We start from the raw sequence: 25,793 nt of genomic DNA, 5'->3' as shown, positions 1-25,793 counted from the left end.
CTTAGTAAAAAGGCTGCAAAGAAGTCTTGGGTTCAGGATCAGAGGTTCGAGTCAATGCCCCCTAAGTTCGCTGTAGCCCTCAAACTCCATGAATCTGATTCCTTGGGGGTTGGAGCTCTCAAAGGGCTCCATCCTCATGGAGAGCCCATCATTCCCTTCCCATTTTCTCAGTGCCTCACATCTTTTAAAACCAGAAAGTCATTCCTTGGGTCTCACCTAAATTCCTCTTACTGGAATCATTCTTAGGTCCATATTGGACTGGCTGCCGAGAAGGGAAGCGGGGGAGGGGGGGGAGAAAGCTGCAAAGCAAGGCCACCAGAGACCTGGAGGAGAATCATTTTCAAATAGCAAACATTAGGCAGACAGATGGCCAATGAGGAATCAAGGCAGAAGCGGGGGGAAGGGGGGTCAAAAAACGTTACAGCTGAGATGTAAAAGGTATTTTTCTTGAACGATATTATCTTTCCTGATTGATTTTGTGAATCAAGTTGCTAACCCTTGAAAAGCGGTGGGAGTGGTGAGTTGTTCATATCTTCATTATTTGGAATATGACATTTACCAACCACTCGAGGTAATGCTGAACATTTTCCTGCTAAGGTCAGGAAATCTTCAGGCTATCTAGAGGTCAATTACAGCATCACCAGACCACTGTTAAACATGACATTTGCATAATGGTCTATCAAGTGAGAGGTACAGATTGTCAGGTGGCTGAAAGGGGCAAGAGACTGATCATGGTCCTGGTTTGTCCTGAAAAGACAACAGGGATGTCCTGGACTAAGAAAGCTGGGACTAAAATGGATGGATTCAGCCCATCTCTGCTGAATCATATCTTGTTTCTCTCCATTCTCTCAGATCTTTGCTATTTAGGTCAACATCAGTTTACCTGAGATGAGGGCAGCACCAGAGGATGCTGGCCTGAGGAGCCATCAATCCCCGCCCTGGAGTCTGACCAGCTCTTAACACTTCTCTCCTCCATCATCTTTAAAAATCTGCTTTCTCCATGCCCATGATCAGCTCTCCTCAGGAGAGTGCCCTGGCTCTGTCACCTTTTCCTGGGGCAGTTTATCCAACTGTGAGAAGCCCAGAGTCTGTAGAGTAAAGAAAGGCTCTGGCCCTTCTTCCTGCAGGTTGCGTGCATATCTGGCTTGTTCTGTGATTAAGTCCAGTTCAATTTTAGATCTGCACCTCTGGATTTCCCTAATAGATACTCCCGTTTTGGAGGAAGAAAAGTGGGCTTGCTCTAGTGAGTGTTCACACACATTCCAGCTGTGAGGGAGGCTTAAGTCAGTTTCCTGAGAAGTGGAGCCTGAAGCAGGGATCAAAGCATGCAATTCATTGCCATCATGCCCTTCTGGTAAAGCCCAAAAGTGAGGCAGGAGAGGATAGGCAAAAGGTAGCCAAGAAGGACTTGGTCTCTGGTAAAGTCCAGGCTTGACCTGATCTAGAGTGGACATGGGGGCTCTGGAGCATAAATCACACCACAGAATTGTACCATCTTCAGGAGGGGGACTGGACTTTTGTTGTCCTGTATCAGTCACTTATTGTCCCCTCAGCCCCATCCCCAAAGGGGAGCAGGCATAACCCCCCATGCGATTCTGGATTAGGTGGCTTCCGTCCGCCAAGGTCAAGTCTCTGAGGTCTTGCCACTAGCTGCAGCACTCACAGTAGCAGAGGATGTGTACAAACAGCTGGAAAAGGGTATCTGGCCCAACATCATCTACTGCAACAGGGCTGCTATTCTAGGTTTCTGAAGTTTTCCTCCTTTCTATCAATCAGGACATCAATCACCAGGGCTCTGTCAATCAACTGTGATCTAGCCGTATCTCACTAACCAGAACTACAGAGCTAATGGGGGAGGAGTGGTAAATGGAAGGGTTAGGAAGTTGTTACTTGTGTAAGAATGTAACAAAAGTCCAAACTTCTGGGTCAGGGAAGCCATGTGGCTGATGCTGGCAGGGAGTGAGGAGGGGTAAGACACCAGGCAAATGTGATTCCAGAGTTGTGTCAGGTAGGAGAAGAATGCTATCCTTCAAAACATAGGCTTTGGGGGATCTACCAAGCTCATCAGCTTTTATACCAGGATTAAACTGGAATTAATCCAAACAGATTGTTTTTATGCTGTATATAGTTTTGTAAGTGGCAATATTTCCTTTTTCTTCTCCTTGTTCATTTTCCTTGTGAAAATGTCAGCCAGTACCAATATGTTCAGGGGAACCAAGGGAATAGCTTGGCACCCATCCTGGGGCTGTATGTTGCCTCAGAATGATAGCAGCCACCACCTATTGAGCACTTAATATATACCAAGCACCTACTGAGCAATTACTTTCAGGCATTATTAGTTCATTGAATTCTAATAGGACTTGAGGTTGTACCACATATGGGGGAGGGTGTTAAGAAAGGGCAGCGTCAAATAAATTCCTGGTTTCTTTTTTTATGCTTTATTTTTAAAGTTTTTATTGGAGTATAGTTGACTTACATTGTTATACTAATTTCAGGTGTACAACAAAGTAATTCAGTTATACCTATACAAATATGCATTCTTTTTTCCCATTAGGTTATTACAGAATATTGAGTAGATTTCCCTGTGCTATACATAAAGTCCTTGTTAATTATATATTTTATGTACAGTAGTGTGTATATGCTATACCCATCCTCCCAATTTATTCCTCCCCCACCCCACAGTTTCCCCTATGGTAAATAATTCCTCGTTTGTCATCATCTGAGATGAATACTGGGGGAGGAACTCTTCTCTGGCCTCAGATCTCTCTTTTTTTAGGCTAAAAAAATTCAGTTTCTATAAATGCTTCCTTGTAAGACCTGTTTTGAAAACTCTAGAACTTTTTTAGAGATGCACTATGTCCTGACTGGGCAGTTTCTAGATTGCAGCTGACTTGCACATTTCTTTACTTCTTTAGTCCTTCTTTACTGACATAGTTAGTGTGTCCAAACAACCAAGTTGCACTCAACCAATCTGATTCCTCAAACAAACATCAACCATTGATTGGTTTAGGACAGAATCAAGGCTCTTGCCTTTGATCCGAACCCCAGAAAAACCCTAACCATAAGGATGTGTAGGAAAAATATTTTTGCTACCTTGTCCCTTCCCTTTTAAAAAGAGTAACAAGAAAACCCCATTTATGGCAATAAATAAGTAAGCAAGTGCTTTTTTTGTTTTCCAAGCACTTAAAAGTAATATGTATTGAGTGCATAAACTAAGCCTTTTACATAGATTCTCTTATTCTAAAATCTGTTTGAAATAGGTACTTTTGTCCATTAGAGTGCTTTTAGTCAAAAGTAAAAGAAACCATGATTCAAACTTGCTTAAACAATTGGGAAGTGTATTATCTCAAATAATAGGATGTCCAGAGATACAGGTGGCTTCAGGCAAAATCAATGGCTCAACAGTGTCCTCAGGGAACTAGGATCTTTTTATCTCTTAGTTCTACCATCCTCAGAAAAACTGCTGTGTAGGGTAGTTCCAAACATCACTTCCATTACCTGGAGAGAAATAAAAATTATCTCTTTGTCTCCTTAGAAGGAAGGAAATCTTTCCCAGAGGTGTCTATGTAGACTTCCCCTCTTGTTTCATTGGCCAGGATTGGGTCACATGTTCCTTCCTGAACTAGTCACTAGCAAGGGGAATGGAGAAAATGCAATTGGATTGGCTTACTTATTTGAGGTTGAAAGAAGGACACTAAAATACTACCACATTCCCATTACATGGAAGAATAGACTAAGGCTCACTGAGATAAGGCAATAGAGTAACTTGCCCCAAATAACACATCTAGGAAGTGACAGAGCTGATATAAATCTCTTACTCCCCTATTTGCTGTGCTTACTGATTACTAATTACTTGTTCATTGTTAAGAGCTTTCTGAGGTAGTACAAGGGGTCCTTATTATTCATGTATTCATTTTCCAGGTCCCTGCAGTCAGAAGCTTGGGTAGCAAAGCAAGAGACAATGAAGATACTCACTAGTGAACTGGTCAATTATAAAATTACGACAGCCTCCCTCCCAGGTTGACACCAGCATCTAAGATCAGTATTTTCTGATTATATCAACATCAGAGGGGAAAGATAAAATACAATGTCAATCATTTTGCAAAGTGAAACTGCAAATATGAGAAAAGATTCAGGAGTTCGTGAGGTCAGCAGAAGTGATATTCGAACACTGCTGGAATCTCAGAAAAGCTGTGGACATGCAAGAGCTGGGCAGAATTTGATCAGTTAATAGTTGAAGAAGATCAAGTCAACAGGATGAAAACAAGATAAAGACTTCAAAGAATAATGATTTGACCCTCAAATTCTTAAGAGATGTCCTTGGGAAAACCAAAGTCCTCAGATTATTATTATTTTTATAAAATGATCTTCTTTATGATCATACTATAAAAAGCAAAGTAAAAATGTCATGCTGTTCTGTCATTCCATTTTGTCAGAAAAATCACACCATAAAGCAACTAATGCTTGAGTCATTCTTTGCTTGCCCTAAGAACTAGAATAGAAATGCAATTTCATCCTCAATTTGTGAAACATAAGATAAACTGCTTGTCATAATTATTGGTTTGGTTTTTTATGTGATAAATTCAAATAAATTTTTGTATGATTTATTATAATGGTTTAAACAGATTCACTTTACATAGAATCCCTCCCCCATATCAATTATCTGCAGATAAAGAGAATCTCCTATAAAATGTGAAGATCACTCTGGGAAAAAATCAATCTGGCTCAGCCACTCACAATTTTTTGGCTTTTGGCAAGTTTCTCAGCTTTCCTAGGTCCCAATTTTCTCATCTGTAAAATGAGGAAATTTCATGGGGTTATTGTAAAGATGAAATCACACTCCTCATATAAAGCGCTTTCTATTGTCCTTCACACATAGTACTCATTCAATAAATGTTAGCTACTGTTGTTTTTGCTCTATTGCTAAAGCCAGGGTATGTGGAATGAGGGAAAGAGCCTGGGCTCATAGTCTGTCAGACTGTGAGTTCTAATCCTGCCTTGGCCATTTCCTTGCTGTGTGAGCTGGGACAAGCCACTTTCTCTCTCTGGGCCTCAGTAATCTCATCCAGAAGCTGGACCACACAGGGTTGCTCTGACAGGTAAGATAACTGACACCCAGTAGTCGGTGACATTGAACACATCATAGTTTTTATTATCTGTGCTGAATACTGCATCCAGTGTTATGTGCGAGTGTATGTGTGTGTGTAATGGGGGGGGCATTTATAAGAAATATAAGGAGAGGTATGGTTCCTGTCTTCAAGGGGCTTATATTTCATGAAGAAAACCACTGATGTGCTGTGTGCTAAGTACATGCCCTTCTGGGCCTCGGTTTTCCTTTTGGTAGTATTAAGTCCTTAAACGAATTAGTCTCTAAGGGTCTCAAATTCTGAAAATCTATATAGTTACATGAACTTATGAAACAAGTACAGAGCAAGCCAAGGCAATTTGGTTCCAAGTGTAAGATACTGAGTTCATGAAAGATGTCTTTTAGGAGCTTGGAGGAGGGGAGGGAGTACAGTATAAAGGAATGAATATCAATTGGTTTGGGGGCCAGCCAGACCTGGATTTAAACCCCAGCTCTAGAGTTCCCTGGTGGTTTAGATTAAGGTTAAGTATTCAGTTTTGTCACTGCTGTGGCTTGGGTTTGATCCCTGGCTGGAGAACTTCTGTATGTCATGGCCATAACTAAGTAAATGAGTAAGTAAGTAAATAAATAAATAAATAAATAAATAATCCCAGATCTTCTACTTGCTAGTCAGATCACCTTGAACCAATAACTTCTCCTTTTGAAACCTCAGTCTCCTCCTTTGTAAAATGGGACCAAAAATGCCGGCTTTATATGGACGTGGTAAGACATAATCATGCCCGTGCATTTGAAAATGTCTCATAGACAGTAGGTGCTTTGCTTCTTGCTTAAGGAGGCTTCCCAGAGACTTGGAAACTTGAGCCAGGACTTTCAGTGGGAAGAAAGCTGCTGGGGAACTGGGTAAAGTTGGGCAGAATAGCAAAGAATAGCCTTTTGGCAGATGCCTTTATCAGGAGGGCAAAGTGCCAGGTTCTGACAGGGCAAGCCCACTGCCCTGCAGTCCGCGAAGAAGCCATCCCCTTGCCAGCCTCTGCCTGGGATTCTCATCAAGGTCTAGAAGGGGAAAAAAAAGAAACCAAAATGAAATATATATTTATAACAATAATAATAATTATTCTTTCACCAATTTTCTCTTCCTCTGATGGAGTCTGGCAAAGACTACAGAGCAGGAAAACTGCTAAAGCTGAAAGTAATGGTGCCCCCAGGACAAATAAAGAGGGAACTTCAAACCAGCAGATGCTGCCGAAAACCCCAACACAGGAAATATCTGCAGAATGAATTGAAAATTTATGGGGGTTTGGGTTTTCAGGATTTATAAGTAAGTTCCATGAGCAGAGAAGGGAGATGGAAGAGAAAGAGCAGGACACAGGGCAAGAGGAGTGGCGTGAGGGATAAAGGCTAGCTGCTCCCCCATCTCCTGCCAAGCACAGAGGCAGATTTGATGTCACTGGGGTCCTGTAGGGGCAATGGTGGCCTAGGCAGACTGGGATGGGCTGGGGTGGATGCCAATGCATCCCTTGGCAGTGGTGTCACCCTTCATGGTGGGCTGGCAGATGAATGGAGGCAGACACATAGGGCTATGAGCAAATGTGCATGGGCAGGAAAGCCAGCTGCTAATAGTGGTGATAATCACCAGGCCCTCTATCAGCAGTGCCTCCCTGGGGTCCAGCTTTGAGAGTTTCCTAGGCCTTTCCCAACCGTGGCCATGCCAGAGTCAGATAAGACAAGGTCTGCCTCAAGTGTGCGAGTAGGTCAAGCCAAGCGCTCAGGAGGGTGGGGATGAGTGAGGATGGCTTTCCCACAGGCTCCTGGTAGACTCAAAGTGCTGAAACCACATATCTGCAGCAACCCAACTCCTCTGGGAGGCTCATTTTTCCTACCTGTGAAGTGGAGAAGAAGTTGAGACTACTGTAGACAATGGGTCTTGTTATTGAAGTGTTGGTAAGGGAGAGGTGGGGGAGCAGGGAAAGTTGGACATCAGGCTGCCAGAGGTGGGACAGGGGAGAGTAGACAGGGGCTCTTCCCTAAGCAAAGGTGATCCCTGGCGATGCTAACAATTTCCAGAGCCCCTGGGGCTCTGGATCACCTTTTCCTACCACCTCAGGTGTGGGTGTGTGAGTTCAGACTGACTGCATTCAGGCCACCCAGGACGCAGGCCCTTCAAATACCCCAAAGGACTCTGAAAGTTTTCTACTTCTGGTCTCTGCCCAAAGTGGGGTTTGGGAGGAAAGCCATTCGGATACATTTAGAGGTTAGTGATGCTCCTAAAGTGTATGTTGAGCCAGCTCCTGGAAACAGAGACCCTTTGCTTCCTTGCTAAAACTAAATCCCAGCCACAGGCAAATGGAGAGTTGCTCAGAGGAGAGAGGGGAGTAAGGTAAGGGCTGGTATGAGGCAAAACTTCCCCGAGTCTCCCTGGAGGCTTCACATGAGATGGGCTTTACCATGGTCATTCAGGGCTCGCTGCACAGAAGGGAAGTTTCTCAATCAGCCCACTTGTCCTCAGGAGGCCAGAATCTCAGGTCAGCCTTGGGGGGTAGTGACTTGTCTGCTTTTGAAGGTGTTTAAATCACAGCCTGACAATCACCTGCTGTTGGGAATGCTGTTGAGAGCATGTCTTCATTAAATTGGGGGTTGCTGGGAAAGCTAGGGTACTTCTAAGATGTTTCCAGCCCAGTGGTCCTGTTACTCACTGAGTTCAACGGTTGTGTGAACTTTGGGTGACTCCCTTTCCATTTCCAGGCCCTAGTCTCCCTATCTATAAAATAAAATAGACCTGAATGGACTTTGGTCTCTTGTGGCATTCCCCTACTCCATGGCGTAGCCTTTGGAGAGAAGGAAGGAAAAGGCTCACAGAGCAGAGACTCACACCCTTATCCATCACCTTGCCAACTTATTCATTGTTGGAATATAGAAACATACCTAATTTTTTGCATGTTGAAATTATGCCCTTGCAACTTTGATGAATTTGTTTAATAGCTCTAGTAGCTTTTTTGGTGGATTCTTTAGAATTTCTATATATAGGATCATATCATCTATGAATAGTTTTAATTCTTTCAAACTTGGATGCCTTTTATTTCTTTTCCTTGCCTAATTGGTTACTATAACTTCTGGTACAAAGCAGATTAACAGTAGTAAAAGCAGGCACCCTTGTCTTATTCCTGATTTTGGAGGGAAAGCTTTCAGTCTTTCACCATTGAAAATAATGTTAGCTGTGGGTTTGTCAAATATGGCTTTATGATGTTGAGAAGATTCCCTTCTCTTTCTAGTTTTCTGAATGTTCTTGTCATGAAATGTTGGTTTTCATCAGATGCTTTTTCTGCGTTAATTGAGATTATCTTTCTCTTTTTTCTACTTCATACTATTATTATGGTGTATTACACTGATTGATTTTCTTATGTTAAATCTCCCTTACATTTCTCAGGTAAATCTTTCTTTGTCATGATGTATAATCCTCATACGTTGTTGGATTTGGTTTGCTAGTATTTTGGGAATATATATATATTCTGATACTCTAGTATCAGCGTAATGATGGTCTCATAGACTGAGTTGGCAAGTGTTCCTGTCTCTTCAGTTTTGGAAAGAATTTTAGAAGTATTGGTGTTACATCTTCTTTAAATATTTGGAAAAATTCCCCAGTGAAAATAAGTGGTCCTGTGCTTTTCTTTGTTGGGAGGATTAAAAACAAAAAACAAAAAACAAATGACTGGTCTTTGTAAGCTTCCACCATGGTTTTTTTCTGGCCCTGGCCAAGGCCAGAAAGTGTGGAAGGTGATGGTGCAACCCATCAACGTCATCTTCAGATACTTGCAAAATAGATTTTGGATTCAGGTGTGGCTTTATGAACAAGTGAATATGTGGACAGAGGACTGTATCATTGATTTTTCTGAGTATATGAACCTCATATTAGATGAGATTCATTCATTTAGAAGAGATTCATTCTAAAGCAAAGTCGAGAAAACAACTCGGTCTGATCAAGCTAAAAGGAGATAACATTACTCTGCTCCAAATTGTCTCCAACTAGAAATGATCAATGAAGTGAGAAATTGTTGAGAAGGCAACAATTTGCTTTTTGTCAACAGGTGTCCTTTGTTGAGCATGCAGCTCTAAAATGTATTCATATTGTTTTGATCATCCTGTGTATTACCAGATGACAGTAAATGCTTTGATGTTGTTTTTATTTTTAAGAAAATGACTAATTCTATCCCCTTACTTGTTATGGGTCTGTTAAGATTTTTTGAATTTTTTCTTTAGTCAATTTTGGTAATCTGTGTGTTTTAAGGAATTTATCAATTTCCTTTAGATTACCTAATTTGTTGGTGTATAGTTGTTCATAGTACTCTTTTTAAAATATATAACCTCACTGCCTTCTGGTTTGCATAGTTTCTGATAAGAAATTGGCTGAGAGCCTTATTAAGGATCTCTTATATGTTTCGATTCACTTCTCTTTTGTTGCTTTCAAGATCTTTGTCTTAGATTTTCAATAGTTGGGGGTTCATTGAAGCTTCTTGGATTAGTAGACTTGAATCTTTGCTCAAGTTTGGCATGTTTTCAGCCATTATTTCCTTAAATATTCTTGCTGCCCTTTTTTCTCTCTTCTTCGGCAACTCCTATAGTGTTTATGATGCTCTGCTTGGTGGTGTTTCACAGATCTCTTAGGCTCTGTTCACTTCATTTTTTTTTTTTCTGTTACTCAGACTGGATAACTTTAATTTACTTGTCTTCAAATTCACTATCCTTTCTTCCTGAATCTGCTGCTGTCCCCTGTCATCCAGTGAATTTGATATTTCAGTTATTATACTTTTCAGGTGCTGAATTTCTATTGGTTTCTTTTTATAACTTCTATTTATTTATTTATTTATATTCTCCTTTCGTTCATACATAATTTTCCTGGCTTCCTTTAGTTCTTTGTTCATGGTTTCTATTAGTGCTTTGGGCATATTTAAAACAATTGAGTTTAAGTCTTTGTCTAGTAAGTCCAATGTCTGAGCATCCTTATCTTTTTCCTTTGGATGGACCATACTTTTCTTTTTATTCATTTGTGACTTTTGTTGAAAATTGGACAATTGAATATAATAATGTTGTAACCCTGGAAATAAGATTCACCCTCTTCTCTGGTGTTTGCTGTTCTTGGTTGTTGGTTTGCAATCATCCATTTTTTTTTTAGCGACTTTTACTATTTTTGCAAAGATCATATTTCTTGTCATGGATGGTCACCGAGGTCTCTGTTCCTTTGCCTTATGTTCAGCAACAGAGAGTTCCTTGAAAACCAGGAGCATTTTAACATGGACTTTTTCTTGGTTCAATATTTGCTTGGTTTCTATATATTGGTAGTTTTGGCATTTCAGAGGAGGGATGGGTGTTTGGAGCTGCCTACTCTGCCATTTTGCCAGTGTCACTTAGGTCTTTGTTTCTCACCCATAGGTAGCAGACAGTGGGGGCAGTATCTTCATTGGATCTCCCTGGCTTTAGGGGAAGCTGGCACCCTTTTGCTTTGTGCAGGGTAAAACTTTCATGAGCTGGAGCTACTCTGAAGCTGGGGTGGTTTCCCTGGCAGGTGGATAGGATGGTTTAAAAGTTTTGAGCCAGACCTCTAGAAATTTGTCAGAATGCAGAGCTGCCTGTAGAACAGGTATGGAGGAGGTCATGATAAAATAATTTTAATAGCTGCCATTTAGAGAGTGCTGACCACATGCCAGGCACTGGCCTGAGTATGCACTAAGTAGCGCTTTGCATTCACTATCTCATTTTTTCCTCCTGGTAGACTACTAGAATCATTGCTGAGGCCAGGGAGGGTAAGCCACTGCTCAAAGTTATGCACTAAAGCTGGAATTCGACCCACACCTGAATGACTCCAAAGCCTCTTTTTTGAGGGATAAGAAGGTGCATCCATGGCACACGGAAGATCCAGGGCCAGGGAGTGAACCTGTGCCATAGCAGTGGCAATGTTGGATCCTTAACCCACTGCACCACAGAGGAACTCCACGTCTGACTCCAAAGTCTCTTAATGGTGATGAAATGCCTCATCCTGGAACTTCATGGAATTTGTACCTCAAACTCAGAGACTGGCCACCTGTCCTACAGCTCCTCAGTAGAAAAGGGGACATCTGTGGCTTACATTCACTTCAGTTATTATGATTTTCATTTCCAGATTTTCTACTTTTATAATTTCTATATCTTTATTGATATTCTCATTCATACATTATTTTCCTAGGATTTTTTAATCCTTTGTCCATGATTTTCTTTAGCTTTTTTAAAAGCATATTTAAGAATTGATTTAAAGTCTCTGAGACTCACTCCTGTCCTGTGTGGATTCTGAGAAGCTAGCAGCTTAGTGCCATGTTCCTTTACCAACATCCTTACTCATCCCCTGCCTCCTGTATCACAAAAATGAAAAGGATTGGGGTTATTCAACCTAGATATGGTGAACAGATGTTTTCCACTTCCACTGAGGACAGAACCAGAAACATTAGGTAAAAACTGTACTGGCTATTTCAATAATTACTAACTTTTAATGCCAGGCACTATGACCATTATAACTACCATATTTACAACTCACAAGGTAGATGCAATTCTTCCCATCTTAAAGATAAGAAAACTACAACACAGAAGAGTTAAGTAACTTGCCCAAAGTCACACAGCTTAAAGCAACATGATCTCATTCATCTGTTCAACCCATTGGGTACCTACCAATTGCTACGCACTGTTCTAGGCTCTGGGCACACAGTGTGGGAGGCAGCCAATCACCAAATAAATATAAAATATAATGCCAAGCAGTGATAAGTGTTCTGATGAAAGATATTGGATGACCGTAGACTAGAAAGTGTTGTGGGGGGCAGAGCTGAGGCAGTTGCTGTTTTAGCTAGGATGGCTAGAGCAGGCCTCTTGGAGGAGGTGACTTTTGAATAAGGGTTGGAATAAAGTGAGAGGAGGGCTTCATGTGAAGGTTTGTAGGAAGAGCATTCTAAGCAGAGGACAAAATTCCTGAGGAGGGAATGATCTTGGTATATTCAGGGAAGAGCAAGGGGGCAATGTGGCTAGAGCAGACTAGGTAAAGTGGGAGGAAGCTGCCATTAGATGACAGAGGTTTTCACTGGCCACAAATACTTGGGGTTTGATCTCCAAAGAAACCAAAGGAGGATTTTGAGCAGGGGAATGACATGATCTGAATGACATGATCCAGCTTCTCTGGAGAATGGAGCATAGGGGACAAGAATGGGGGCAGATAGTCCAGTGAGGGGGAGGGTGTGCAGCTGTCCATATAGACACAATGGGGACTTTGGGCCCATGGTGCTAAGTGTGGTTGCAGTACAAGGAGTCAGCTGGGAGTCAGAGCTGTCAGTGTTGTTGATGGATTGGACAGGAGGGAAGAGAAAGAAAAGAGGATGCTTGGGCTTCTGGGTGAAGAGTGGTGCTGGGTGCTGAGATATGGAAGACTAAGAAGTGTGAATTTGGGTCCCAGTATGAATGACTCCAGGGGTCTGGACTCTTCCACAAACTTCTTCACAGTGTAGGCATTCATTCCCAGAACAAGATACTGGGGGAAGACACTGAACAATCTTTGACTTGTGTTCTTGAAAGATGGAAAGATAGACATCGTCTTGGCTGGCTGGGGCCTGACCTGTTCTGAGAAGTGGCCAAGCCAGATGGCCCCTTGAAGTCCCTCACGGCTTCAGGATTCTCTTCTGTGATCTATGACCTGGAGGTGGGAGTAGGAATTTTCTCTTTTAACTAACATTTTTCCTTTTCCACAGCCTGATCTCTTTTAGATCCAGTCTAATTTCTTACAGGCCTCGGGCTAATTTGCACAGCTGGGTTTTACATCTGGGCGGTTGCCATCTGCACCAATTGCCTTGCTGGCTGAAGGCAGGATGAGACCGCAGCCCCAGGGGAGGCCACAAGCTTTTTTGTGAGAATGCCCTGGGCCTGAGGACAAATCAGGCCCCCCGAGCCAGATGCCTGCTCCCATCTGTTCTGTCCTCCCAGCTCCCAGTCAGGGGAGCCCTGGGATTCAGCCTAAGGTGGGCCTCATGGATACCAGCATCTTGGGAGGTCAGGAAACAGGTCTGGAGACACATGTGCACACGTGCATGTGCACACACACACACGAGAGAGGGAGAAGGGCAAAGGAGCATAGATACAGACAGAGGAAGGGGAAAATACAGAGAAGGCAAGAATGAGAGTGAAGGAGAGTATCAGAGGAGAGAAATAGTAAGACAGATATATAAGAAAGATAGCTAGATATAGAGACAGGGATAGAGAATCAGAGAGGCAGGGACAGAGACAGTGAAAAAAATTGAGAAGGGATATAGACACAGAGTATGGGAAATAGAGGCAGCAACAGAGAGAGTGAAATCATGGTACAAAGCAGACAGAGTAAGACAGAAAAAGGCCCAAAGAGGCAGATGGATAATGGGGCAGGGAACTTGCAGGAACAATGCATTTGGAGGCATGTGTTTAGTCTTAATCCAGTGTCAGGGCTTAATAATCTACAGCTATTAGTATTACCAATATTAGAAGAGTGAAAAGAATGTGCAATTATTGTAGGTCAAGAACAGTTGACTATCAGCAACTTTATGTATTTCAATCTTAATGTTATTATTTGATCCCATGGGGCCCTAATGGGTAGTGAAGGCACGGTGGGATCTTGAGTGGAGGCATGCCATGATCGGAGCTGAATTTGTAAAAGATAGCTTTTGAAGCCAGTGTGGATTTGAATAGGTAAGGCTGGAGGTCAGGAGGCCAGGGAGGAAAAGGCTGGACCAAGGGTCCAGGCCAGAGATGAGGAAGGTCTGAGGTTTGACAAGGACAGGAGGGTTGGAATGGTATAGGGGAGGTGATCAAAGACATTTCCAATGAAGGTCCATAGACCTCAATGATAGATGCAATAGAGAGTGTGAAGGGGAATTGGCTTAGTCCTCTGGTTTTTCAAGGCCAAGCTCAAGCCTCACGATCCCACCAGGAAGCCTCCTTTGGTCCCTTCCCCACCCAGAGCTCTCCCTCATCAGCCTCTGAGCCACCCTCTTGGCAATGCTAGGGCAGAGTTTGCTTCTGAATCTTTGGGGCTCCTTCACTACGGGATCCCCTGGCCCAACACTTACAGCCCCACACAGGCTCTGTCTGGAGCCTAAGCTCTTCTGTTGGGATCCCAGCTCTGTCATGTATGTGAACTTGGGCATGCTACTCACTGTTTCGGAGGTAAACATTTCCTACCTGCCTCAAAATCTAGTGTGAGCCTTAAATGGGTAAGACATGTGATGTGGTCAATAAGTGCTGCCTATTCTTACTATCATTGGCCATTAGTCACTGTTGCTTGTTTGTTAGTATTTTCCATCCACTTGGGTGGGAGCACATTAGCTGCATCCAATTATGTTTGTGTATTCATCCTGCTCTCTCTAGGAATTAGCTCATAGCAAGTACTGGACAATTGTCCAAAGCACTGATCCAATTCCCTTCCATTCTGCACACCATGGAAGCAACTCACAGCTCCTCTGTTGGCCCCTTGGTACATACACAGATGTCAAATACCTGGTCCCAACCTGTGAAACCTCCATTCTAATCATACTAACAAAATAACATTTATTGAGCACTGTATCTGTTCAGGTTTGATCAGGAAAACAGAACAACTCTGAGTGATCTGAAATAAGGCATTCATTATGAGGTTTAGAGTTTTCACCAATCTTGGGAGAGGATGAAGAAGCCTGTAGAAGGCTGTGGCCTCTGCATTTGGTGGTGGGAGAGAGTGGGGACAAATCAGAACCTAAAACTGTCTCACCATCTCCAGCCTCGACTGTGTGAGTGACCTGCAGAAGAGGCTGCCTGCATGTTTTCAGGACTCACTGAAGTTCAAGAAGATCTGGGAAGTCGGCCAGGCCGGGGAGCTGACTGCTGCCCTGTGCCAGTGGGCTGAGCCAGCAGAATGGTAAAGCCATAGGCCAGCTTCAGTAGTGCCTCCAACATCAACCTGTGAAGCTCAAAGGCTGCTGTTGCATTTCTGCCTTAAGATCTTGTGCAATTTCCTCTTATAGCCAACCCTAACCTGGAACCAGACAGAGAAGTGAACTCTGAGGAAGGAGATTGCAAAGCTAAATGAAACTGGATTCTGCGTCTCTCTTACATTCTTCTCCCCCACAGAAAGAAGAGAGATGTGCCCTCTTGATAGAACATGTGAGAAGGACCTGTCCATACCTGATGTTCAACGGGGTTGGAGGTATGCTGGTGGAGAACAAGAACAATCCTTGCAGATGGTGGCTTGGTGACTGTGGTCCCCAGCCCAGCTGAGATGGAGGTGGTTTGGGGTTCGTAATCTACAAATCACCTTATTTCTCCATGTCACCTGTGTGCCCAGTCCCACAGTTCCTGGTTCTATGGGGACTTCCTGGGCACTCCTCCCCGGGCTCCCCTCAGTTAAGGATGATATGGTTTCCATTAATTGTTCAGTTAAAATCAGGTTCAAATTCATTTTGTTTAGAGAGTCAGAGGAGAATTTCATGGTACCCCTCAAGATTCCTCCTGGAGGAATCACTGGGCAGCCACCAGTCCAAGGTGGTGGAAAGGAAGGCAGCAAGGCATCAAAGGGGAGGGTGTGGATGGCAAGGGAACCGGTTTTGAATTAGCCTATGTTTGCTTTTATTTAGGCCTCATTGAGACCACACTATAACTGTGCCCTCCTCAGGGCCAAGAAAAAGAAAGAGGAAGAGAATATCCCTCAGGCAAGCTGAACAGAGGGATTTCTTTTAGAAGAGAAAGAGAAGTCTACCTGGCCCCTCTGATTAACAATGATTTGCATTTCAAAACAAATTGTCAGTAATTTGGAACAAATGCATTTCCCCTCAGTGAGTCTGAGCTGGAGTTTGCTCTGGAGTTGACATGGCTGCTGCCTGGGATGGGGCCTCAGCTCCAAGGAAGCCCTGAGGGGAGAGTGAGACAGGATGGGAGCCTGAGGCTAGCCCAAGGCAGACCAAGGCTTCTCCATCATAGCCTCACCTCTTGCTAGCTGTATGACTGTGAGTAGCACCCTGAACCTATGAGTCTGTGTCTCCATCTGTAAAATGGGCATAACCATAATGGTGTCTGCCTCATAAGGTGGTTATGCAGATGCATAGAAAATTGTCTGACACATTTTTACTATTATTGCTTTTGTTGTTAATAACAACGCTACTTTTATTGAATGCACTTAGCCCTAAAATATTTCACGTTTAAACCCTACGAAGTAGGCAGAATTTACAGCTGGGGGGAACTGAGGCTCAGAGAGGCAATGACCTGTCAAGATCAATTAGCAAGTGATAGAAAGAAGACCTGATCCCAAGTCTGTTTGATTCCTCCTGCAGCATCACAAAAAGTGACAGATGCCTTAAGCAAGGTTTCACCAGAGGGCTTTTTTTTTTCTCTCCCTCTCTCTGTCTCTCTCTCCCTGCCCTCCCCTGATGTGAGAGTGAGAGCACAGCAAGAAGGCAGCCGTCTGCGAGCCAGAAAGAGAGTTTTCACCAGAAACCAATCATGCTGGCATCTTGATTTGGACTTGCAGCCTCTAGAATATAAATTTATCTTGTTCAAGCCAAGAGAGAGACAGAAAGAGAGAGAGATCTCAGTAATGATGGAGGGTCCAGAGGAAAGATCACTGCCAGCTGTGATGGGTAGGGGCGTCTTCAGTGAGGAAATGGCATTTTGAGCTGGGTCTTAAAAATGACTCAAATTTGAAAACCTGAGTATTAGAAGAGGGGCGCCACAAGGAATTGTTCCATTGGGCTGAAATGCATAGAAGCCAGGTCTGGAGCGTGTGTTGAAACCAGATTGTGGAGCATCTCCAATTCATTCATTCAGTCACTCCTTCAGCTGCTACTTGTTAAGTACCTACTTCGTTCTGGGCCCTTTCCCAGCTGGTGTGAACACAGCAGTAGATGGAACAAACCAAAATCCCCTGCCCTTGGGGAACTGCATTTGGAGCAAGGAAAAATTCCTCCCCAGGCATCTGGGCACCTTCCCCAGCTTATAAGCACTGAAGGCTTTAGCACATCAAGGCCCAGAAGGAGGACCCAGGCAGGCTCAGGAAGGCTGGGGGCCTGAAGGAGGGAGTCTATGTGAAGGTGTCCTGAGAAAACAGACCAAGTGGGGGCTTTGAAAGCTTTGGAAGCTGAGCTGTTTGGAGTGAAACAATGAGCAATAGGGAAGTATGGGAGGTTCTGGGCAGAGGAATGGCAGTACCAGAGCCGTGTTTCAGGGCCACTAGTTCAGGATCCATGGACAGGATGGAGTTTAGGTGGAAAGCATACACACCAGAAAACAAGCATAGACACCAGGAGGCAAGGAGGAAGGCGATGATTCTAAGATGTGGGATTCCCAGGGGAGCTCACTCAGTGCCAAATTAAAATGCGGAGCTCCTGTTAAAAAATTATTAAGAATTTCTAGGAGTTCCCATCGTGGTGCAGTGGTTAACGAATCCGACTAGGAACCATGAGGTTGCGGGTTCGATCCCTGGCCTCGCTCAGTGGGTTAACGATCTGGTGTTGCCGTGAGCTGTGGTGTAGGTCGCAGATGTGGCTCGGATCCTGCGTTGCTGTGGCTCTGGAGTAGGCTGGCAGCTACAGCTCCGATTAGACCCCTATCCTGGGAACCTCCGTATGCCGCGGGAGCGGCCCAAGAAATGGCAAAAAGATAAAAAAAAAAAAATTATTAAGAATTTCTAGATGGTGGGACCAAAGTAGCAAGCCCAGCACAGGGCTTTTCTGAGCGCAGGACCCTGTGTGAGTGCCCAGATCACATGTCCTTGAAGCTGGTCCTGCTTTATCTGGTGCTTTACCTGGAGCTCAGCACTCTGGACAGCCCCACGGGGCCTGAGGGAAACAGAGTCCAGTATTATCTACACTCTAGATACATCTGATGTCCTCCTTTCCTTCCAATCTGGATGGCTCTAGCCATGACTTGATACCAACCTGTCCCTAAGGCAGATGTTTGCCTCCAGGCCCTCCAAGAATTGACTGTCTTCATTCATTCATTCATTTGTTCTTTCTTTCAAGCAAACATTTATTGGGGAAAACAGTAAAAAGGTATGGACCTTGGAATGTGACAGACATTGGCTTAAAATTAAGCCTTACCTCTCACTAGCTTGTCAAGTCCCTTAACCAGTTCTGAACCTCAGTTTCCTAAGTTATAAAATAGAGAAGATAACCAGCTATGTTGTAGGACAGTCATAATGCTAAATTGGATGGGTACAAAGCGCATACTCCTCTTTGCACACCAGCATATGCTCAAGACATATTTACTAGAAAGAGCCATGGACCAAGAGTCAGAGTCATTTTCTGGGTCTGCCATTTTCAGCTAGACTCTGGGCAAGTCATTTTAAGTCTGAGTTTTAACTTGTTCATGTGTAAAATGGAAATAATTATACATATTTCATATATTTGCTGTGATAAAAAGGCGGACAAACTGTCTAGTGGAGTGGTTGGCACTTGTTCAGTGGAATTTCTCTGTCTTAATACACATCCACTCAGTTCCCCTCTCTGCCCACAGCATGAGCCACAGTGGTCCTGCTCACTCAAGTCAGCCTGCTCCCTCTGTGTGGGCCCCTGCTTTGGTTGCCAGGTTACCTCCTGGGTGCCTCAGTCCAGTCACTCTCCTAGGAACAGAGTTCTAGAGGCTCAAATTCTGGGCCATCTGGCTATCTCACATCCTCATTGACGAACCCTGTGGTGTTTCTTCCCCTCAGGCTTTCTCTGCACCTCTGGAGCCAGGTCTTTGTCCTGTCCCTTCTCTGGTGTCATCTATAACTCAGCACACCACCAGACTTGCCCATGTCGGTAGGAGCTCCTTCCTTCTAGAACTTAGCATTCTAGGCTTGCATCTACATGGGGAAGCTCAGACAGCATAAATTCCAGATCCTCCCCCAACCCTCTTCTCCACTCCTTGGGGGGCTTGCTGGGCAAGTCATCAGGTGCCTTTGATTGATGTGGCACAGGTGGTGGCTGCATGAGTGTAGACCTGCCTGCCAAGTTCCAGGCCTGAGAGCCTGATGGGCCAGGAGGTACCTGGCCACAGTCCTGGGTCTCACAGGTAAAGATGCCTGGCCAGAGGATTAGATGTAGCTGGAGAAAGGATCAGGCAGGCAGAAATCAGAAATCAGGAGGACAGGAGGGTAAGGCTAGGGTGTCAGCTAAGGTAGGATGTCATCTTCCACAAGCAGTGTCAGGCTGGGCCCAGTACCCAGCAAGTCATTAGAGAACAGGAAGCTCCAGTATTAGGGTGGAGACAATTGGCTCTCTGCTCTGACTGGTGGGCTCACAAGGGTATATTTAGCATACTCATCCATTCAATAATTATTGAGCACCTACTATATGCCAGGCACTGTTCTAGGTGCTGGGGATATAGCAGAAAACAGAAGACCCTGCTGTAATCTAGTGGTCAGATAAAGGCAATACAGGGATGTGATATGGAGAAAGGAAAGGCAAGTAAAAGGGGTAAAAAATACTGGGTAGGATAGGATGGTGGAGACACTATATCACATGGTCAGAGAGAAGGTCTCTCCATTAAGATGACATTGGAGCAGAGATTGAAGGACACAAGTGTATTACATCAAGTTCTATGGAAAGAATGCCTCCAGAGAGGACAAGATGGCGGAGGAGTAGGGAGACATGCTCGCCCTCTCCCACAAACACAACAAAATAGCACATCTACAGAATAAATGACTCGCACAGAACAGCAGCCAATCGCTGGCAGAGGAACCTAAACTCCAATAACGGCAAGAAGTTCGTGACATTACTGGGCAGAACGGGAGAAAAGAGGAGAGTGAGAGAAGGTGAATCCGAGTGGGACGGGCACTCCCAAAAGGGAACTGCGGAGGAGAAAGGGTTCCCGCACCCTGGAAAGTCACCTACCGGGGGAAAGATCAAAAAAACCGGAGAAATCTCCAGATGCAGAGAAGAGTGTAGCAGTAAGTTGGAGTACAGAAAAGCCGATCAAGAACCCAACGGACCATCTGAACTATGGGCACAGTCACCAAAAATTGAGACGCCTGGGTGGGGGCTGGGCACCGAGACCTCGGCCCAGGAGGTTAGTCCCCGGGCTGGGGGGTCGGGGCAGAGCGGAAACTGCTTGGGAGGTCTAGAAACCATTTGATGGGGCAGAGACTGCTTGGGAGACTAGAAAACAAAGCTGTCGCAGAGGAAGGGAACAATACTCTAGGGGCGGGGAAGTGGAAAGCCACATCAGAGAGAACCTGGGAGAAGAGCCTGGTCTGGAGAGGGGAGAGAAGAAGGGGTGGGTCCCCATAGAATACCCCCCACGCCACAGCAAGCTTACAGGCCCGCTAGCTAGCAGAAAGCTGTGCTTCCCAGTGCATCCCCTCCCCCCACCCCCACCACCCCCTAAGCTCTCACTGAACCTGGGGCTGCCTGCCATCCAGGAGGGCTGGACTCAACAATTGCCTGAAGCCTACCACCACAGGGGCTGTCCCTGCACAGGCCTGCTTGCCCTTTGGAGGGGCTACACTTCCGCAGAGCACCACCAAACACCACCAGCCCCCAAGAAAAGGCCTGCAGCCCAGAAAAGCTAGAACAAGCCTAGCCAGACCGTGAATAGATCGGCCTAATTCTCGGATGGTTCTTCTGAGTTGGGCTGCCCCGGGGAGGAGCCTCTTGGGTCTCCAATGGCCCTGCTACCCTCCCAAGCCCCCAGGGGGTGCTGAGACCTAGTAGACCAGCTGCATAGGACTGCCAGCTCCAGGCAGGACCCCCTGCAGCCCAGAAAAGCTGCAACAAGCCTGGCCGAGTCAGGAAAAGATCTCAGACGGTTTTTCTGAGTCGGGCTGCCCCAGGGAGGAGCCTCTTGGGTCTCCAAGGGCCCTGCTACCCGCCCAAGCCCCCAGGGGGTGCTGAGACCTAGTGGACCAGCTGCATAGGACTGCCAGCTCCAGGCAGGACCCCCTGCAGCCCAGAAAAGCTGCAACAAGCCTGGCTGAGTCGGGAAAAGATCTCAGACGGTCTTTCTGAGTCGGGCTGCCCTGGGGAGGAGCCTCTTGGGTTTCCAGTGGCCCTTCTACCCGCCAAAGCCCCCAGGGGGAGCCCCATTCCCACGGAATAGCTTCTCAGCACCACCAGCCCCCTGGAAGAGCCCCTGCAGCCCAGAAAAGCTGCAACAAGCTCGGCCAGACTGTGAAAAGATCCGCCTACATTCTCAGGCTGTCCTTCTGAGTTGGGCTGCCCTAGGGAAGAGCCTCTTAGGTTCTCAGTGACCCAGATAGCTGCTCCAGACCCAGGGGGTGCTGCACTCCTGAGGAAGAGCTGCCCAACACCGCCAACCCCCTGCAAGAACCCCACAGCCTAAAAACACCAGGGCAAGCTCTGCATGACCAAGTGAAATCTGCTACCATCGTGGTGTGGACCTCCCAGTCCTGTCTGCCCTCAGGAAGTCCTCCTTTGCTTCAAAGAAACACTGTTAGCCCCATCAACACTCCAGAAAAGCCACACTGCCTCAAAAAAGATTGACCAACAACGCCAGCCCTCAGGAAATATTCCACGTCAGTGACAAGGCAAACACTGCCCGATAACGGAGTGTTCAACTCCCTCAGGAGAAAGAAAACAACAAGAAAGATGAAGAAGCTGAGAAACCACCCCCAGTCAAACCAACAGGAGAGCTCACCTAAAACAGTCAGCAATGAAACAGATCTCTGCAGTCAGACAAACCTGGAGTTCAAGAGAAATAGTGAAAATACTGAAGGAATTAAGAGAAGATATGAACAGTAATGCAGATACCCTCAGAAAGGAGCTAGAAAATATAAGGAGGAGCCAAGAAAAACTAGAACATTCATTTGCAGAGATGCAAACTGAACTAGGGGCAGTAAAAACCAGAATGAATAATGCAGAAGAACGAATCAGTGATATGGAAGATAGAATAATGGAAATCACTCAATCCGGTCAACAGACAGAAAACCGAATCAAAAAACTGGAAAGCAATATAAGAGACCTATGGGATAATATAAAGCGGGCCAATCTATGCATAATAGGAATTCCAGAAGGAGTAGAAAAAGATAAGGGGATGGAAAATATATTTGAAGAAATTATCGATGGAAACTTCCCAAATCTAAAGGATACTGGGTCCAAGATACAAGAAGCACAGAGGGCCCCAAACAAACTGAACCCAAACAGACCCACACCAAGACACATCATAATAAAAATGGCAAAAGTTAGTGATAAAGAGAGGATCCTAAAGGCAGCAAGAGAAAAACAGAATGTTACCTACAAGGGAACCCCCATAAGAATATCAGCTGATTTCTCTACAGAAACACTACAGGCCAGGAGGGAATGGCAAGAGATATTTAAAGTGCTCAAAGGAAAAAATATGCAACCTAGAATACTCTACCCAGCAAGAATATCATTTAAAATAGAAGGGGAAATAAAAATTTTTTCCAACAAACAAAAACTTAAAGAATACAGCAACACAAAACCCAGGTTAAAGGAAATATTGAAAGGGCTTCTCTAAACCAAAAAGAAAGGAAGGAAAGGGAAGAGAAAAGAAAAGAAAAAAAAAGAAGAAGAAGAAGAAGAGGAAGAACTAGGACTGAGGAAACTGCAATCAGAGAGCAGTCACTCAAATAAGCCAGCATACAGATTTAATCATGAACATGCTTCAAACAAAATAAAATTAAAAAGAAAAAAATAAAAAAGAGTCATCAAAACCATAAAATGTGGGCAAGGGATATTAGGAAGGAAATAACCCTTTTTGTTTGTTTGTTTGTATGTTTCTCTTCTTAATTTTAATATAGTAATGAAGTGTTTGAACTTACAGGACCATCAGGCTAAAACACACAATTATGGGAAGGGGTTAGCATACTTAAAAAAACAGGGCAACCACAAGCCAAAACCAAATATTGCATTTGCAAAAAATGAAAAAAAAAATACACTCAAGCAGATAACAACAGGAGACCATCCAACCAAAAAAAAAAAAAAAAAAAAAGAAAGGAAGAATGGAGAACCATAGAATCAACTGGAACACGAGGTTCAAATGGCAATAAATAATCATCTATCAATTATCACCTTAAATGTCAATGGACTGAAGGCCCCAATCAAAAGACACAGACTGGCTGAGTGGATAAAAAGGCAAAAACCTTCAATATGCTGCCTACAAGAAACTCACCTTAGGACAAAAGATACATATAGATTGAAAGTAAAAGGCTGGGGAAAAATATTTCACGCCAATAAACAAGACAGAAAAGCAGGAGTCGCAACGCTCATATCAGACAAAATAGACTTTAAAACAAAAGACATAAAGAAAGACAAAGAAGGACACTATTTAATGATTAAGGGATCCATCCAAGGAGAGGATGTTACTATCATCAACATATATGCCCCAAATATAGGAGCACCCAGATACATACAACAAATATTAACAGACATAAAGGGAGATATTGATGAGAATACAATCATAGTAGGAGACCTTAATACCTCCCTCACATCAATGGACAGATCCTCTAGACAGAAAACCAATAAAGCAACAGAGATCCTAAAGGAAACAATAGAAAAGTTAGACTTCATTGATATCTTCAGGACACTACATCCAAAAAAATCAGCATACACATTCTTCTCAAATGCTCATGGAACATTCTCAAGAATCGATCACATATTGGGACACAAAGCGAATCTCAATAAATTGAGGAGCGTAGAAATTATCTCAAGTATCTTCTCTGACCACAATGCCATGAAATTAGAAATCAACCATGGGAAAAGGAAAGAGAAAAAACCTACTACATGGAGACTAAACAACATGCTACTAAAAAGCCAATGGGTCAATGAGGAAATCAAGAAGGAAATTAAAAAATACCTTGAAACAAATGATAATGAAGACACAACCTCTCAAAATCTATGGGATGCTGCGAAAGCAGTGCTCAGAGGGAAATTTATAGCAATACAGGCCTTTCTCAAAAAAGAAGAAAGATTCCAAATGGACAACTTAACCCTCCACCTAAATGAATTAGAAAAAGAAGAACAAAAAAGTCCTAAAGTCAGCAGAAGGAAGGAAATGATAAAGATCAAAGAAGAAATCAATAATATAGAGACTCAAAAAACAATAGAGAAAATTAATAAAACCAAGAGCTGGTTCTTTGAAAAGGTGAACAAAATTGACAAACCCCTGGCCAGATTCACTAAAAAGAGGAGAGAAAGAACCCAAATAACCAAAATCAGAAATGAAAAAGGAGAAATCACAACGGATACAGCAGAAATACAAAAAACCATAAGAGAATACTATGAACAACTATACGGCAACAAATTTGACAATCTGGAAGAAATGGACAACTTTCTAGAATCTTACAGCCTGCCAAAACTGAATCAAAAAGAAACAGACCAACTGAACAGACCGATCACTAGAAATGAAATTGAAAAGGTCATAAAATCACTCCCTACAAATAAAAGTCCAGGGCCAGATGGCTTCACAGGTGAATTCTATCAAACATATAAAGAGGAATTGGTGCCCATCCTCCTTAAACTCTTTCAAAAGGTTGAAGAAGAAGGAATACTCCCAAAGACATTCTATGATGCCACCATCAGCCTCATTCCAAAACCAGACAGAGATACCACCAAAAAAGAAAACTATCGCCCAATATCATTGATGAATATAGATGCAAAAATTCTCAACAAAATCTTAGCCAACCGAATCCAACAACATACCAAAAAAATTATACACCATGACCAGGTTGGGTTCATCCCAGGTTCACAAGGATGGTTCAACATACGCAAATCAATCAGCATCATACACCACATTAACAAAAAAAAGTCAAAAATCATATGATCATCTCAATAGACGCAGAAAAAGCATTTGACAAAGTCTAACATCCATTCATGATCAAGACCCTCGCCAAAGTGGGTATAGAGGGAACATTCCTGAACATAATCAAAGCCATTTATGATAAACCCACAGCAAATATAATCCTCAATGGGGAAAAACTGAAAGCCTTCTCACTCAAATGTGGAACAAGACAGGGATGCCCACTCTCACCACTGCTCTTCAACATAGTTTTGGAAGTCCTAGCCACAGCAATTAGACAAACAAAAGAAATAAAAGGCATCCACATAGGAAGAGAAGAGATCAAACTGTCACTGTATGCAGACGACATGATACTATACATAGAAAACCCGGGAGTTCCCGTCGTGGCGCAGTGGTTAACGAATCCGACTAGGAACCATGAGGTTGCGGGTTCGATCCCTGCCCTTGCTCAGTGGGTTAACGATCCGGCGTTGCCGTGAGCTGTGGTGTAGGTTGCAGACACGGCTCGGATCCCGCGTTGCTGTGGCTCTGGCGTAGGCCGGTGGCTACAGCTCCCATTGGACCCCTAGCCTGGGAACCTCCATATGCCGCGGGAGCGGCCAAAGAAATAGCAACAATAACAACAACAACAACAACAACAACAACAAAAAGACAAAAGACAAAAAAAAAAAAAAAGAAAACCTGAAGGACTCAACCCCAAAACTACTTGAACTGATTAATAAATTCAGCAAAGTAGCAGGATATAAGATTCACATTCAGAAGTCAGTTGCATTTCTGTATACCAGCAATGAAACATTAGAAAAGGAATACAAAAATACGATACCTTTTAAAATCGCACCTCACAAAATCAAATACCTCGGAATACACCTGACCAAAGAGGTAAAGGACCTATATGCCGAGAACTATAAAACTTTCATCAAAGAAATCAAAGAAGATGTAAAGAAATGGAAAGATA

General features: G+C 43.8%; 1 pseudogene; it reads left to right on the top strand.

Moving 5' to 3' along the window:
* The first annotated feature begins 671 nt into the window (after positions 1-671).
* LOC106506984 (small nuclear ribonucleoprotein E-like) lies at positions 672-9,110 on the top strand (annotated as a pseudogene).
* The last annotated feature ends 16,683 nt before the right edge of the window (positions 9,111-25,793 follow it).

The sequence above is a fragment of the Sus scrofa genome, chromosome X (genome assembly GCF_054392235.1).
Source record: "Sus scrofa isolate SSC_HxYL_T2T_F1_AM1 chromosome X, Sscrofa_HxYL_maternal_Yorkshire_Landrace_v2.0, whole genome shotgun sequence".
Classification (NCBI taxonomy): Eukaryota; Metazoa; Chordata; class Mammalia; order Artiodactyla; family Suidae; genus Sus; species Sus scrofa.
The sequence above is the reverse complement of the archived record's forward strand: the minus strand, read 5'-3'. Positions and strand labels throughout refer to the sequence as shown.